The following is a 16,528-nucleotide window of genomic DNA, read 5'->3' as shown; positions in this document are numbered from 1 at the left end:
GGGATGTAAGCCATAACAAAAAGTTTAGATTTTATTCTGCTTCATAAGTCTTTGCTGGGTTTCCACTATATTGGCCATGCCTTCTATTTATTCTGAGTCTTCCACAGCAGACTGCACAGTGTTAGGCAGTGAATAAATACCAATTGATTATTGGGTCAGGGACCCATGCCAATCTCTTCAAAGCAGGCTGTCACTAGGAGAACCTGGTGTGGTAGGGTTAAGAATGCTCCATTTGCAAGAGATAATTTCCCTAGGATAACTCAAGGGGAATAGAAGTAAGCATGAGGAGTTCTGCATATTGTATGATGTCATGATAACTCTGTAATGCCTCTGCGGAAAAGAGAACAAACCTGCAACTCAGATCCTCAAATGAGAAAGGAGAAACTGTAACTGGATGTCATCATTGTTCATCCTCTTGTGTATGAACGATAAAAACAGGTCTCCTCAAAGAGGAAGAGCAGTGATCAGGTGGGGGTCAAGTGTTCGGCTGTGGACAAGCCTCTTATCGTGTGGCCCTTGGAGAACTGCAACTGACAGTGGTTGTTGCTGTTGTTGTGTGAAGGAGATTTGGCTCTGGAATCTGCTCAGACTTTTTTTTTTTTTTAATATTTTTTTATTTTTCGCTTAAAGTATTACAAAGAATTGAAAGAGTTTAGACAAACCTAGCAACAGAGAAACCAGTAAGACAAACCTAGGTAAGAGAAACCAGTGCTGGTCATATATGATGATTATTAAATAGTATCGAGTAAAAACCAAAGGTGTTCCACTGAGAACTCCTTCTGGCTGCATTCTGTGAGTTCTAAACTTTCCACTCACTGATTTATTAAAAGTGACAAGGAGAAAGGAATCTTGCTGATCTATGATCAAAAATTCCTCTCAAACAATAATGTAAGTCAATGGCACATCAGGATTCTCTCTCTCTCTCTCTCTCTCTCTCTCTCTCTCTCTCTCTCTCTCTCCCCTCCATATATATATGGCTTACAACCCACAAGGCCCTGCATATCTGTTCTTGCCTCCCTCCCCCATATATATACACATACACTCACACACAATGGTGAGGAACACATATATGAAAAGAAGTCTACCTATGCAAGCATAAAGGTCAGAGTACTTGGGCTTGGATATCAGTGGCCCTTCTTAATAACTGAGTGACTCTGGCAACTTGCTTAACCTCTCTGAACCTTTAGTTTCCTCATCTATGAAAAGTACTATATTATCCTATTTTATTTTTTAATTTATCTTTATTGTTGAGAGTATTACAAATGTCCCCCATTTCTCCCCTCTTACTCCCCTCTACCCATCTCCTACCACCCCAGGCCTTCACCACTCTATTGTCTGTGTCCATGTGTTATGCATATTATCCTATTTTAAAAATATTTTTATTGATTTCAGAGAGGAAGGGAGAAAGAGAAACATCAATGATGATAGAGAATCACTGATCAGCTGCCTCCTGCATGCCCCCTACTGGGAATCAAACCTGCAACCCAGGCATGTGCCCTGGCTGGAATTGAACCATGACCTCCTGGTTCCTATTTTAAACCAGGGATATTGTAAGGATTCAATGAGACTATACATGTAAAGCTCTTAAAACAGTGCCAGGCAAAGTGTGATCAACACACCTGAACTATTTTTATTTCTTTCTTAATTCCTGCATTGTTTGTAAAAGCACATAGAGTAGTTGACATTTGCACTGAATTGGCAGCAATTAACAATGTGTTATCCGAGCTATGAAATTTGAAGGGGCAGACCAAAAAGAAAAAGTGACTCCTTAAACTGATGGTAATTTCAGTTGCCGCCTTCTACTTTGTGGCTGTCTTCATAATGAGCTTTAAATTTTTTATTTTTTTCTTAAATTAAAGTTGACATACAATATTATATTAGTTTCAGGTATACAACCCAGTGATTAGACATTTATGTAATTTATGAAATGATCCCCTCCTGATAAGTCTAGTACCCATCTGACACCATACATAGTTATTACAATATTATTGACTCTAGTCCCTATGCTGTCCTTTATAGAGAAAAACCTCTTACCCAATTCCCAAATATAGGCCTAATCTCAACTGAGAATGGCTCATACTCCTAAAACATTCCAGTCTAGAAAACAAGTCAAGAATTTATTTGCCTCCATTTTTATTCCATTTTGCCAAAGCCATCAGTCCATAAACAACATAAAGTGTCTAGCTCTTCAGAATTCAACAGCTGTTAATATTCAGCTGACTCTAAGCTCAATTTAAACTCAGGCTGAGAGGAGCTGTGCATATTCATACCATAAGCATATATGGTAGAAGTCTGCCTGTGGCAATCTGGACTAAGAAAATAATTACATTCATGTGATTTAACCCTAAACAGAAGAAACCTCCCAAGCCTAAGTGGGCTCTACCTCAGTGGGTTTCTCTGGCTTCCCTCAGCACTCATAATTCTATAAAGGGAACATTAGCCTATGATGTGTGTGACCACGTTTTAAAAAAAGTTTTGCAATTATCAGTGGCTTTCAGTTCTGAAGTAACAGAAAAATGGTTCAATATTACATTTAAATATTCTGAAAATGTATGTACTTTTGTCTTGAATTGCTTTGTCTTTGATGATATTGTTGGCGCTTAAACAGTGAACAACTGAAAAATTAATGGATGAAAAGTAATATTTAATTAAGTTGCTCTTATCAAACACCATGTCCAACTGCTATATTTAGCAAATGAACTAATAGAGAAAGCTGCTGCAGAATTAGTCAGCACATCAGCCTGTTAAATATCAAAGAGCAGAGGAGGCTTTTTTGTCTCAGCCTTGAACCAGAGACTGAAAATGCATCTAATTTTAGCATTTCCAGAGGAGGATGAAAAGATGTGAAACACAATAATCAAGAAAAATGTCACGCACAGCCCAAGTACACATTCATCAGAAGAGAAATGTTGGGAAGGTGGCAGCAAGTAAGAGGTCTGCCTGGAAACCAGAATTCATCACAAGTGAATTCTTTAAAAGAATTTACCATTAAAAAAAAAGCCAAGATTCTCATCTATACAAGAGGTCCAAGGGAGTAATACAGAGTATTGAGTAAGTGGCAGTTTTTTTTCTAGAAGCAGTTTCATGTGGTCTACTTTAGCATTTAAAGGCTCCAGAGTTTCATCAGTGCAATTGAAGGGAATGATTAAAGGAATAAAGAAAACGCTTTCTTTTCAGGGTGAGTTTTTATTTTCTATAGAAAAGCTTCTTTTATTTTGAGAGTGATATCCAGGTGTAGGAGGGGGGGCAGGAAAAGGAAGTGGGTGAAATGAGTAGTCCTTCAAGAGAGCCTAGCAATCCTAATATATTTAAAAGGTTTTATTGTATTATGAAGACGGTGCACATTCTTAATAAACAAAGTGTAAAAAGAAAGAAATGTGAGCTTTGATTTATTTTGATGTCCCAAGGCCCTGGAACAATGGTTGGCACATAGTAGGTCTCAAAAATATTTGTTGAATAAATGAATGAATGGTTTCATATCAAGATGGAGAAGTGAGTATATACATAATTCTCTCCATACTATTTAAAACACATAGCCCTAACCGGTTTGGCTCAGTGGATAGAGCATCGGCCTGCGGACTGAGGGATCCCAGGTTCGATTCTGGTCGGGGGCATGTACCTTGGTTGTGGGCACATCCCCAGTGGGAGACATGCAGGAGGCAGCTGATCGATGTTTCTCTCTCATCGATGTTTCTAACTCTCTATCCCTCTCCCTTCCTCTCTGCAAAAAATCAATAAAATATATTTTTTTAAAAAACAAACAAACAAAAAAAACACATAGGGCCCCGCCAGAGTGGCTCAGTGGTTGAGCATTGACCTATGAACCAGGAGGTCATGGTTCGATTCCTGGTCAGAACATATGCCTGGGTTGCAGGCTCGATCCCCAGTGTGGGGCGTACAAGAGGCAGTTGATTGGTGATTCTCTCTCATCATTGATGTTTCTATCTCTTTCTCCCTCTCTGTTCCTCTCTGAAATCAATAAAAATATATTTTAAAAAACATATAGAAATGATCTATAAGGCCTTTAAAGATATATTTAAAAGTACATAATCAATTGTGAGAGGAAAATAGGCATGGACTTAAACAGCGAGAGAAACTGACTAGTAAGCCACAAGTAGTTGGGGCCATGGCTTCAAGTCCATAGGGGAATGGGGCCATACTTTCCCAGTATGTGTTACAGAACTGGATCCAGGATCCCAGTGTCTAGGCCCTAGACAGTGATGGCGAACCTATGACACGCGTGTCAGAGGTGACATGCAAACTCATTTTTTTGGTTGATTTTTCTTTGTTAAATGGCATTTAAATATATAAAATAAATATCAAAAATATGTCTTTGTTTTACTATGGTTGCAAATATCAAAAAATTTCTATATGTGACACAGCTCCAGAGTTAAGTTAGGGTTTTTCAAAATGCTGACACGCCGAGCTCAAAAGGTTCGCCATCACTGGCCTAGAACCATGGTTTCTCCCTGGAAGCAGTGGCCGAAAGAGCTCTACTTATGCACCAGGATTGGGCCAGGATCTTCTGCTTGCCTTAGGTGGCAGCTGAAGCAGAGAACTCTAACTAACATGAGACCTACACCTGGGTTTTGCCATATGTGTGTGTATGTGCATTAGAACTGCTACCTATTGCAGATAGAAGCCCTGAGATGAGCTGCTAGTGTATTGAGGAGCCAGAGCTGAGGCAACTGAGAAATCATTCCCACAGGGATGGGCATGCCTAGAAAATCTATAGATTAGCGCCTAAACAAAACTCTAAAATTTATGGGAAGTTAATCACCATAAAAAGTTGTCAACAGACACAATATCTGAGGAAATGAAGATAACAGAACAATCTAAAAAGCACTTTCAAGCAAGCTTGTATAAAATTTTCAAAGATTATATTGTGTTTGCAAGACATGAAATAATATACATAGTATGCTACTTTGTGTAAGAAAGAAAGGAAAATTCTTATATATGTATCTGTTAATGTCTGCAGAATATATTTGACAAGAACAATAAACCAGAAATTAAGAAAATGGATTAACTAAAGTGAGTGGGTGTGAATGGGATTCCAGGGAGGGCAATGGGACTTCTATAAGTATATTTTTGTATATTTTGTCAGTTAATTACACTAATATTTTACATATTCAAAAAATAAACTTTAATTAATATGAGAAAAAATTAAAATTCAATACAAACAAATAAATTAACTTAACTGAATACCACATTGAAAACATAAGTATGCAGCAGAATAATTAGCCCAATAACTTTTGACACAGTACTTCCACTGTATACCCTCAATGGGATATAGTATATAAATAAAAATAGCTGCAAAGCAATCTTGAACATTTTACTAGTTTTATTATTGGTAATATATTGCTGTAGTAATTCTGAAGGTATTTTGTGTGTATCATTGGATTGACCAAATAAGTAAGTATATTGTAAAAGAAAATAAAAACTATGTTATGGGGGATGGAGATGAAGAACCATGTGATGTTGGATTGGAAAATATCTATTAGTATGAACTCATGATTTAAAATATATACATCTGTCTACTAAAAGGGCCTAAAGGCAATGAGCACACAGCACCTAGATCTTGAACTGTATTACAAGCTTCTGGAAACAGACACTGGGATGGAATCTGATGTATGAGATATTTACTAGGAATCAACAAAAGTGTAACGATGGTGGAGGGTTGAGAATAAAAAGAAGATTCCAGGCCTGAAAAAGTTTCAGTCAACCTAGCAGAGAGTGTCCCACATCAAGTGAAAAGCTGGACTTTATACCCCTGTCTCACTCAGTCACTGGATGTAAGCTGTCCCAGGAAGAGCATGCAACTAGGTGAAGTAATTTTCCAGCTGAAGCAGGCCCTGAAGGAGCTGACAGCAGGAGGCTGTCCACTGACCACACTCCCCACATTTGGGCAGCAAGTCCTTTCCTATAGGGTGATCTGAATGGCACATCTTCATGTCTACTTCTGTTCCCACTAAAAGTATCTAGATCTCTTAGGAGAAGTGGCTCATTCCATATCCAGGGCACAGAGAAAAACACGAAAGTGAACCTGCAATACCTAGTTATATGAGAAAGCAGGGAAATGCTCCAAAATTAATAGACTCGTGTAAAAAAGACACAGGAGTCAGCTAGAAGAGGTCCCCACTAGCCAAATTTAGGATAATTTCAGCATCAAAATGAGTAAGGACAGGAATGAATTATAACCCATTGAATAATAATAAAGAAACAATGGGTCTGTACTGATGTTGAAAAAATGTTCAAAAATGGTGGGAGGAATGGGAAAGCTCTTATTTATAGGAAAATTCCAACTAGTAAATGTAGAAGAAATGACAAAAATAGAAAATCATTTTATAACTACCATAACTACTGATTCAGGCAAAAATTATCAATGGCAGCTAAAACTATCATGTTGAAGAGTAAAACATTCACACAGTCTCAAAATGTCGCTTCACAGATTTCTTATTAATTAATTACAAAGGTAAAAGGAAACCTTCAAGTGGAAACGTTTGGTAGAAACAACCTGAACCAAGTGATCAAACCTCACATTACAATAATGGAACAAGCTGACATCATGTGTCTTTTTTTTTTATCCTCACACAAGGATATTTTTTTACCCAAGGTATTTTTCCATTGGTTTTTGAGAGAGAGAGAGAGAGAGAGAGAGAGAGAGAGAGAGAGAGAGAGAAACATTGATGTGAGAGAGACACATCAATTGGTTGCCTTCTGCACGAGCCCCAACCAGGCCAGGGGTAGAACTTGCAACCCAGGTGTGTGCCCTTGACCTGGAATTGAACCCTCAACCTTTGACCTTCAGTGCACAGGCCAACACTCTAACCATTGAGCACACCAGTCAGGGCCATCATGTGCCTTTTGATGTGATGAACAAAGAAAAAGTTATAGTGTGCTCTTGTCAAAATATAAACAGACAAATCCAAATTAGAAAAATTCTAGAGAAAAACTGACCTGCCCTTCAAAATGTCAGTATCATGAAAGCAAAAATGATTGAGAAATAATTCCAGATCAAAGGCAACTAAAGAGACATGACATGCAATGCTTGATTCTTTTTTTTAAATGTTGTTTTATTGCTTAAAGTATTACAAAGAGTATTACATATGTTTCCTTTTTTTCCACCCCTTGAAATTCCCCCGGCCTCCCCTACCCCCCAGTGTCTTATGTCCATTGGTTATGCTTATATGCATGCATACAAGTCCTTCGGTTGATCTCTTACCACCCCCCTCCCCTCCTGCCCCCAACCCTCCCCAGCCTTCCGGCTGTAGTTTTGATTGGATTCTGGATTTAAAACAGCTATATAGGATATTATAGGAAAAACTGGAGAAATGTGATTATGGATACAAATTCAATGATATCATTATATCAATGGTAAATTTCCCAGGTGTGATCATTGTACAGTAGTTGTGTAGGCATATGCCCTAGTTTTTTAGGAAATTCATATTTAAGTATTTAGGAGTAAATTATCATGTCGTTTGCAACTACAACAATCACATAGTTTAGATAGATAGGCACATTTACACACAGACAAAGCAAATGTGAATAAATATTAACAAATGGTGAATCTAGGTGAAAAGCATATGGGTTTTCATTATACTGTTCTTGCAACTTTTCTAAAGGTTTGAAATATTTTTAAATAAAAAATTGAGAAAAACAAACAAAAACACAAACAAGAAAATCCTAAAATTTCAAGAGATAAGAAAGGGAAGTTAGAATACATAAAATCATAATAATAGATTTGAAACAAGAAACTGATTGGATGAAGAATAGAAAGACTAATACAACAAAATAAAAAGATGTTTCTTTGAAAAATCAACAAACTGAATCTAACTTTAGTTAGATTGACCAAGGGAAAAATGGAGAAGACTCAAATTACTAACATCAGAAATGAAATAACTACTGACCTTACAGAAATTAAAAAAATTATAAGTGAATACTATGAGCAAATATATGCCAACAAATTAGATAACTTAGATGAAATAGAAAAAGTCCTCGTAAGACACAAACTATTGAAACTATTGGTGAATTTTATCAAACATTTAAAGAAGAATTAATTCCTCACAAACTCTTCCAAAAAGTAGAAGAGGACATCTTTTCTAAATCATTCTTATACGGCCAGTATTACCCTGATACCAAAGTCAAATGAAGACATCACAAGAAAATAAAATCATACACCAATATCTCTGATGAATATAGATGCAAAAATCTTCATGAAAATGCTAGTAAACTGAATCCAGCAACTTATAACAAGTATTATATACCCAATAAAATGGGATTTACCTCAGGAATGCAAGGTTAATTTAACATGAGAAAAACAATTAATGCAATACAACAAATCTATATAATCTATAGAATTGATAGAGAATATCCATGATAAAAATCACTCTACAAACTAGCAATAGAGAGGATCTTCCTCTATTTTTTAAAAAACACAGCTAACATTACACTTACCGATGAAAACCTGAAAGCTTTCCTGTAAGATCAGATATAGGAAAATGATGTTCATTCTTACCACTTCTACTCAACATTGTACTGGAGGTTTGCCAGTGTAATCAGGCAAGAAAAAGAAATAAGGAAACCGAGTAAAAAGAAAGAAGGAAAACTATCACTACATGCAGATTACATGATCTTATATAGGAAAGAGCCTACAAAACTCACAAACAAACCTATTAGAATGAATAAATGAGGTCAACAAAGTTACAGGGTACAAGATCAATATGTAAAAAGCAATTATAATTCTATACACTGGCAATGAACAATCCAATGGTGAAGTTAAGAAAACAATTCCAGTTATAACAGCATCAAAAGAATAAAATACTCAGGAATAAATTTAACAAAAAGTATAAATCCTATACTCTTGAAAACTATTAAATATTGTTTAAAGAAGGCCTAAATAAATTGAAAGACATCTATTGTTCATGAATTAAAAGACTTAATTTGTGAGGATAGCTTTCCTAATTGATCTACAAATGCAATTCAATTCCTATCAAAATCCCAGCTGTTGGGGTTTTTGTTGTTGTTAGTTTTGTTTGTTTGTTTGTTTTTTCAGAAATTGACAAACATAATTAGTCATTGGGGAAATGCAAATCAAAACCACAATGAGATACCACTTCACACACACCAGCATGGCTATATTAAAAAAGACAGACAATAGCAAGTGTTGGCAAGAATGTGGAGAAATTGGAACCCACATACATTCCTTTTAGGAGTGTAAAATGGTACAGCTGCCTTGGAAACAGTTTGGCAGTTTCCCAAAGCTTAAGCATAGAGTTACCATTTGATTCAGGCATTCCACTCCTAGGTATACATACAAGAGAATTGAAAACATATGTCCATACAAAAACTTGTGCACAAATATCCACAGCAGCATTATTCATAACAGCCCAAAGGGGAAACAACACAAATGCCCTTCAACTGATGAATGGATAAACAAAATGAAACAGACAAACAAAATATCCATACAATGGCCTATTATTCAGCAATATAAAGGATGAACCTTGAAAACATTATGCTAAGTGAAAAGAGCCATACACAAGGGGCCACATATTGTATTAGTTCATTTATATGAAGCATCTAGAATAGACAAATGCATGGAGAAAAAAGTAGACCAGTGATTGCCAGAAGCTGGGAAGTGACTGCTAGTGGGATTTGTTTTTGCATGATGAAAATGTCCTGGATAGTGGTGATGGCTGTACAACTCTGATGGCTGTACAACTCTGAATATGCTACAAACCAATGAAACATACAATTTAAAATGATTAATTTTAGGTGAGTTATATCTCAATTTAAAAACAAACAGGTGTTAGCTAAAGCTGCAATGGCAATCATATTGCATGGCAATCATATTGCAATATATAAATGTATCAAAACAACCCAAAAGTGAAACTAAAATCATGTTTAGCAAAAACACCAGGGTTGGGTGGGATAAATTGTTTGGTAGAAGAATAGAGATACTCATTACATTGGACTATAACTTTTAAAATGGCCGAGAAAGGGGGGAATAAATAAAGCCATAATGTTGAGTCAAACAGATAAAAATAAGTTACAGTATGATGAATACTAAGGGTGTCATTAATGTATAGTAAACATAAAATCATGAAAGAAAACCAACTCATAACAGTGGTTGGCTCAGAAGAGAGAAGGGGGTAGGACTGAAGGCAGTGGTCAATATTAAATATTTATCTCTAATATTTATTTTTTTATTTTCCCAAAAGAAGACTTAAAATAAATATAGACTATTAACAGCTGTTAATTCTGAGTGGTGGGAGTACGAGTGTTCATTATATTACTCTTTGTACTTTCCTTTTTTAAAATGTCTAAAAGCTAAAAAAAAAAAAATACAGAAAAAATGTCCTCTATTAGATTTTCAGCCCACTTTTATTGGTATGTGTAATCCTAGCCAAGTCATAACCTTTATTTAACACACTTTTTAGCCTATAAATAAAAAGATTAACAATCATATTTGTGTAAAAATGAGCATGTCAAGGTGGAAAAGTGAAGAGAGAATATAATATTTGCTGAATACCTACTATATGTCTCACATTGTGCTAGGTGCTATACATGTGGTATGTGATTTAATTCCATCCTCATATTAATGCTGTAATTTAGAGAATGCCAGTTCCAAATTACAGATGTGGAAACTGGAATGAGGTAAATTAAGTCAAGCTAGGTTATGAATATCATTGGGGATACATGAAAAATGGCCAGGAGTTGGTGGGCACATTCAGTTGTGAAGAAATCAATTTCTAGACTCTCAAATTCCTAAAATTGATCTCCTAAGAACACTGAGTCTCTGGCAGGTGGGTTCTCCTTCCCCATCTCCTCTTTCTAAATAGCCTTCTTTCATTTTACAAGAGACAATCATCTCCCTCTACCCCTCCTTCCCTAATCTTACTTTGTAGCATTGACCCTCCCCCTCTCCTGGGGGTGGTGTGGAGGTGCAGACAGAAAACTCAGAGTTCCAAACAAAGGCACCAGCCAAAATAAGGGTGATGGTGTGGAAAAAATGAATGACCCTAATCACTGCTTAGCAAGACCTTTTGCTCTTCTTTCAAGAAAATTGCTGAAGGATCTAAGGGAATTGCCAGCTAATAAATCATTAAAATTAATTTTTGACGATAGATCACAATCAGATTTTTGACACACAACTCAGAAGACATGCAAAGAATTGTTTGACAATGCTGTGAGAAGTTTTTTCATTTAATTCTACCATTTCTGCGATCAGACCGTCAATCCTCAGAGGGAAGGTAGGGGAGGGTGGGGATAAGGGGAAGAGATCAACCAAAGGACTTGTATGCATGCATATAAGCCTAACCAATGGACACAGACACCAGGGGGTAAGGGCATGAGTGGGAGGGTGGGGGGGGTAATGGGGGGATAAGGACACATATGTAATGCCTTAATAATTAAATAAATTTAAAAAAGAACAGTTTCTTAGCGTCTACATTTTTAAAGTAAAAAAATAATCAAAATTGAATCAATACCGAACCCTGTCTCATTCTAGAAATAAGTAATATTTAATTCCAAATGCATTAACTAACTGAAAAACACCTCATCCATCTTTAAGAGATTCAGTTCCAAAAGTTTTATATTGTATATTTAAATTATTTTTAATTTTTATAAAGTTTTTAAGTTCTTTTTACTAATTGTGTAATAAGCATAATTCTATCTAGAAATGTTGTTTTTAAACACATGGAGCCTTATAGTGATAAGAAATTTTTTAAATTAATTTTAACTGCTATGGCTATTGGTGGGAAGTAAACTGATACAGCCACTATGGAAAATAGTATGGAGTGTTCTAAAAAAATTAAAACTAGAACTATCATATGACCAAGCACTCCAATTCCTGGGTATTTAACCAAAGAAACCCAAAACACTAATTCAAAAGACTATATGTGTCCCTAGGTTCATTACAGCATTATTTACAATAGCCAAGATATGGAAACACCCTAAATGTCCATCCACAGATGAATGGATAAAGATGTGAAATATAGTCCTAGCTGGTTTTGCTCAGTGGATAGAGCATCGGCCTGCAGACCAAAGGTGTCCCAGGTTCATTCCAGTCAAGGGTACGTAACTTGGTTGCAGGCTTCTCCCCAAACCTGGGCTCTGGTCAGGGCTGGTGCAGGAGGCAACCAATCAACTCGTCTCTCTCACATTGATGTTTCTCTCTCCCTCTCCTTTCCACTCTCTCTAAGCATCAATGGAAAACTATCCTCAGGTGAGTATTAACAACAACAACAACAAGATGTGCAATATATATACACAATAGAATATTATTCAGCCACTAAAAAGAATGAAATCCTGCCATTTGAGACAACAATGGATGGACCTTGAGGGTATTATGCTAAGTAAATCAAACCAAGAAAGACAAATAACATATGATTTCTCATATATGAAATCTAAAAAAATAAATAAAATAAAAACCAAGCTCTAACACAGAGAACAGATTGTTGGTTGTCAAGACCAGGGGGTCGGGGGTGAGAGAAATGTGTGAAAGGGGTCAAAAGATAAAAAAAATTAATTTTAACTTATGTTTATAGAGGCCCGGTGCACGAAATTCATGCATGGCGGGGGGGGGGGTCCCTCAGCCCAGCCTGTGCCCTCTTGCAGTCTGGGACCCCTTGGGGGATGTCTGCCTAAACCGGCAATCGGACCCTTTTGCAGTCCGGTACACCTGCTCACTGCTCCTTAGCGCTGCACTGCTGTGGAGGCGGGAGAGGCTCCTGCCACCGCCACTGTGCTCTCCAGCCATGAGCCCAGCCTCTGGCTGAGAGGCATTCCCCCTGTGGGAGTGCACTGACCACCACGGGGCAGCTCCTGTGTTGAGCGTCTGCCCCGTGGTCAGTGTGTGTCATAGCGACTGGTCATTCTGCTGTTCATTTGATTTGCATAGTAGGCTTTTATTATATAGGATTTTTGTTGCATAGAAGTATATAGAGTGATCAAAAGCAGACTTACAGGCATAAAATATATTACATTAGGATGAAATTCTGTGGGAGAATTGGAATGGAAATGAGTTTAGGGAGAAAAAAGGACCGATGTAAAATTTCCAACTCTTAAAAATATATTAATAATGTATTTTTTAAATAGCTGATGGTGGGCATGAAAAGTCTATTATATTAATTTTCAATTGGACAGACTAAAAAAAACTGAGGCAACCACTTTATTTTAGAATGTCCATATTGGCTATATACCGAAATAACTTACTTTGTAACTATTTAAGCATGGGACCAAAACATTTAGCTATCAACTTACAATATATGAGGGGGTAAACATTATTTTAGGGAGTATGTGAGCAAACACTTTCTTGTTTTTAATCTTTTAAAAAATCTCCCCCCGCCCCTTTTTGCTATAGTCACCAGCAAAAGTTTGAAGACACTTGAGTTTATAACTTGCCCTGGGCCACACAACCAATAAGTGGCCAAGCTCAAACTTGAACCCATGTCTGCAAGATTCCAAAGCCTATGGTCCTATGACTATACCCAAGGAAGACAAAGGATTCTATGCTTCATATTTCAAGGGTGTTTTAAATTCTGTTGAAATCTCAGACCCTTCTCCTCATGCCTGTTTCCTTACTCAAAAAGAAACAGAAAAGATCAGCTCTGAGATCATACTATCTGAATTTAGTCATCCTGAAAGAAATTAAACAAATTTCTTTTTGCTTCTTGGTGCTGGAAACATTACCAGAATGTAACACAAGTTCACAATTTGGGCAGCCTCTTTCCTTTTATCCATTTTTGCTTATTCTGCAACAGAGTCCCCCACATATTTTAAGTGGAACAGTGTGGCCACATGACCCACAATAGTTGAGTTCAAATCTAAAGAGATGAAGTGTTAAGAGGCAGGCAGGACTGACCAAGCCCAAGCAATGTGGGAGATCGCTGACTGGTACCTAGTAGAACATTACAAATATCTGAAGAAGGGAGGAAGGAAGGGAAGAAGGGGGTGGGTGGGAAAGAAGGTGGGGCAGAAAGAAGGGGAAAGGAAAGATGGAGAAAGGAATGGGGAGGAAGAAAGGGGTCTTGCGAGAAATGACCCACAACTAACACTGATTGAGCGCCAAAGGATGGCCAGATGGTTCCCTGGGAGAGGGCCTTTCATCTGGAGCCCTCCAGCTTGGGTGCCTCTTGGCTATTTGGGGCTGCACACTGGGCTGGTATTCTATTTGAGGAGTCTCTGCTTCGGAGTTAATTGTTCTCAGGATAAGAGTGGGGCAGATCAGCTCCTTCTTTTCCTAGCAAGTGTGAAGGAGAGTCTCTTTTACCATCCAGAAAGACCAGACTTCAGTGTTTCTCAGGGCTTGAAATGGGAAAACGGGAAAGCCCAGATCCCTGGTGCCTGGGAGAGAGAAGGGAACTTAGTAAGGGTCTATGTTCTCTCCTAAAGGAGGCCAGCGCCCAGTTTGTGAACCCAGTGGGTGGTGGTGGGGGAACAGAAGTTATCAGATTGGAAGTACACAGCAGACTGCCTCCACTCCATCCCCTGATTAGCATGTATCTTCCTGGTCTTTACAAAGGAGAATGCCCTTCAGCAGGTGGAGGGCCCATCTTCCCAGTGCAATCCAGCTCTCACCTAGGCAGGGACTCCTTTCATAAACCCTTCCCTCTCATCAGCAATCTCTCCCTACTGATTTATTCCTAAACACATTCTCATCTCTCAAATTAAAAACGAAGAAATTAACCTTTTGTCCCTACTTGTCCCTCTGTTCTACTCTACTTCAGTTTCCCTTTACAGTGAAATGTCTACACTATGTTGTGTAGACTTCAACTCCAATTCCCTCTTCAAACCTGTTCCATCAAACCCTTAAACTTCCCTCCACAGGCACCATCTTAAACTGAACCACCATCAGTTTTGACAAAGACTATTGGGAAAGCCTTCTAACTAGTCCTTTGATTCTCATTCTCCTCTAAACCTTTCTGATAGTCAAGGTGGTCTTTGAAAAATATAAGTCAGACCTGTAATACTACTCAGCAATAAAAAATAATGAAGCTGAGTGAAAACACCAGTCCCCAAAGGTTACATACTGTATGATTCATTTACATAACAGTCCTGAAATGACAAAACTGTAGAAACAGAGGACAGATTAATGGTCGCCAATGGTGAGGGACTGGGAGAACTGGGTAGGAGGCTGTGGCTATAAAAGCAACAGGATGGATCCTTGTAATGATGGAACTATTTTATGTCTTGATTGTGGTGATGGATACATGAGCCTACATGTGATAAAATTGTATAGAATTAAACACACACACACACACAAGTAAATCCAGGTAAATCAGTAAGATTGGTAGATTGTACTAATGTCAATATTCTGGTTGTGATCTTGTATTTTAGTTTTGCCTAGGAGCAGGAATGGGTAAAGGGTACATAGGATCTCTGTTTTATTTCTTAAAAATGAATGTGAACCTACAATTACTCCAAAAGAAAAAAGAATTATAAATCAGATCATGTCATACCTCAAGGTATGACCTCCCATTTATTTTGGAATAAAACCGTCTGCCCATTGACTAGATGCAGTTCATGATCTGGTCCCTGGCAACTTGTCCAACATTTTATTATGCTACTCTCCCCAGCTCTTTTGGTGTCCGTCATAATCACCACCTTAGTTCCAAGGCATCAAGGTTTGTCCTCTCTTTCTGGCTTTTGTACATCTGCTCCTTATTTCTGGAAGGTTTTTCTCTGGCTGTTTTTATGGTTGCTCCTTTCATAACTTTCAGGGCTCAGCTTAAATGCCACCTCCTCCTGCCTAACCACACAATTTGCACCCTGTTCTTTTCCTGCACAGGTCTTATCCCAGATTTGATTATTTTATCACTTCTTTATCATGTGTCTCTCCGACTAGATTGCAAGCTCCCAGGGCAGGGTGGAGAGTGTTCTAGAACTCTGCGCCGTCTCTCCAGCACCTGGCATAGTTCTTGGCACATAGGGAGGGCTCAGTAAACTGAATATTAAGTGAATGAATGAGTGACCACGTGCGGATGCCATCAGTGTTTTTCTGAGTGATGTAAAGCTCTCTGGATGGTGGCTTTGGACTTATGGATGGGGCTCCTTTCGCCCCTTTCCTGCTTGTTACTAAGGGGAAGGGTCGCTGGCGGGTCCCTTGGCGCCACTCCGAACCACGCAGTTACGCAGTCGGGGACGAAACGGGTTACTTTCCGGGCCCGGTCGCTTTGCAGAGAGTACGCAGGTTAGCTGAGGCCCCTGGCCAGGCCACCTTCGCTCTACTCTCTTTGTTACTCCCACCTCCCCAGCCCTGGGCGAGGCTGCCTGCAGTGACTCGTGACTCCCCACCGTGCTCGAAGGCTGCAGCGCCAGGGAGGAGGGCCCCGAGAGCCCCTAGCCCGCCCTCCTCTCCAGGCCAGGGTCGGCCTTACGGAGAAGCGCTCGCCGCCACCACCCCGCAGCCACCTCCTCCGCGCGCCCACGCCTTGCAGGCAGCGCCCGCGCCTACTGAGAGGAGGGCACGTGGGCGCGCGGAGTCGGGGGGGTTCCGGGCCCCCAGCCCCCCTTGCCGGAACCGGCCCCC

Source organism: Myotis lucifugus, unplaced genomic scaffold (genome assembly GCF_000147115.1).
Source record: "Myotis lucifugus unplaced genomic scaffold, Myoluc2.0 scaffold_2, whole genome shotgun sequence".
NCBI classification, from domain to species: Eukaryota; Metazoa; Chordata; class Mammalia; order Chiroptera; family Vespertilionidae; genus Myotis; species Myotis lucifugus.
Note: the sequence above shows the minus strand (reverse complement) of the source record.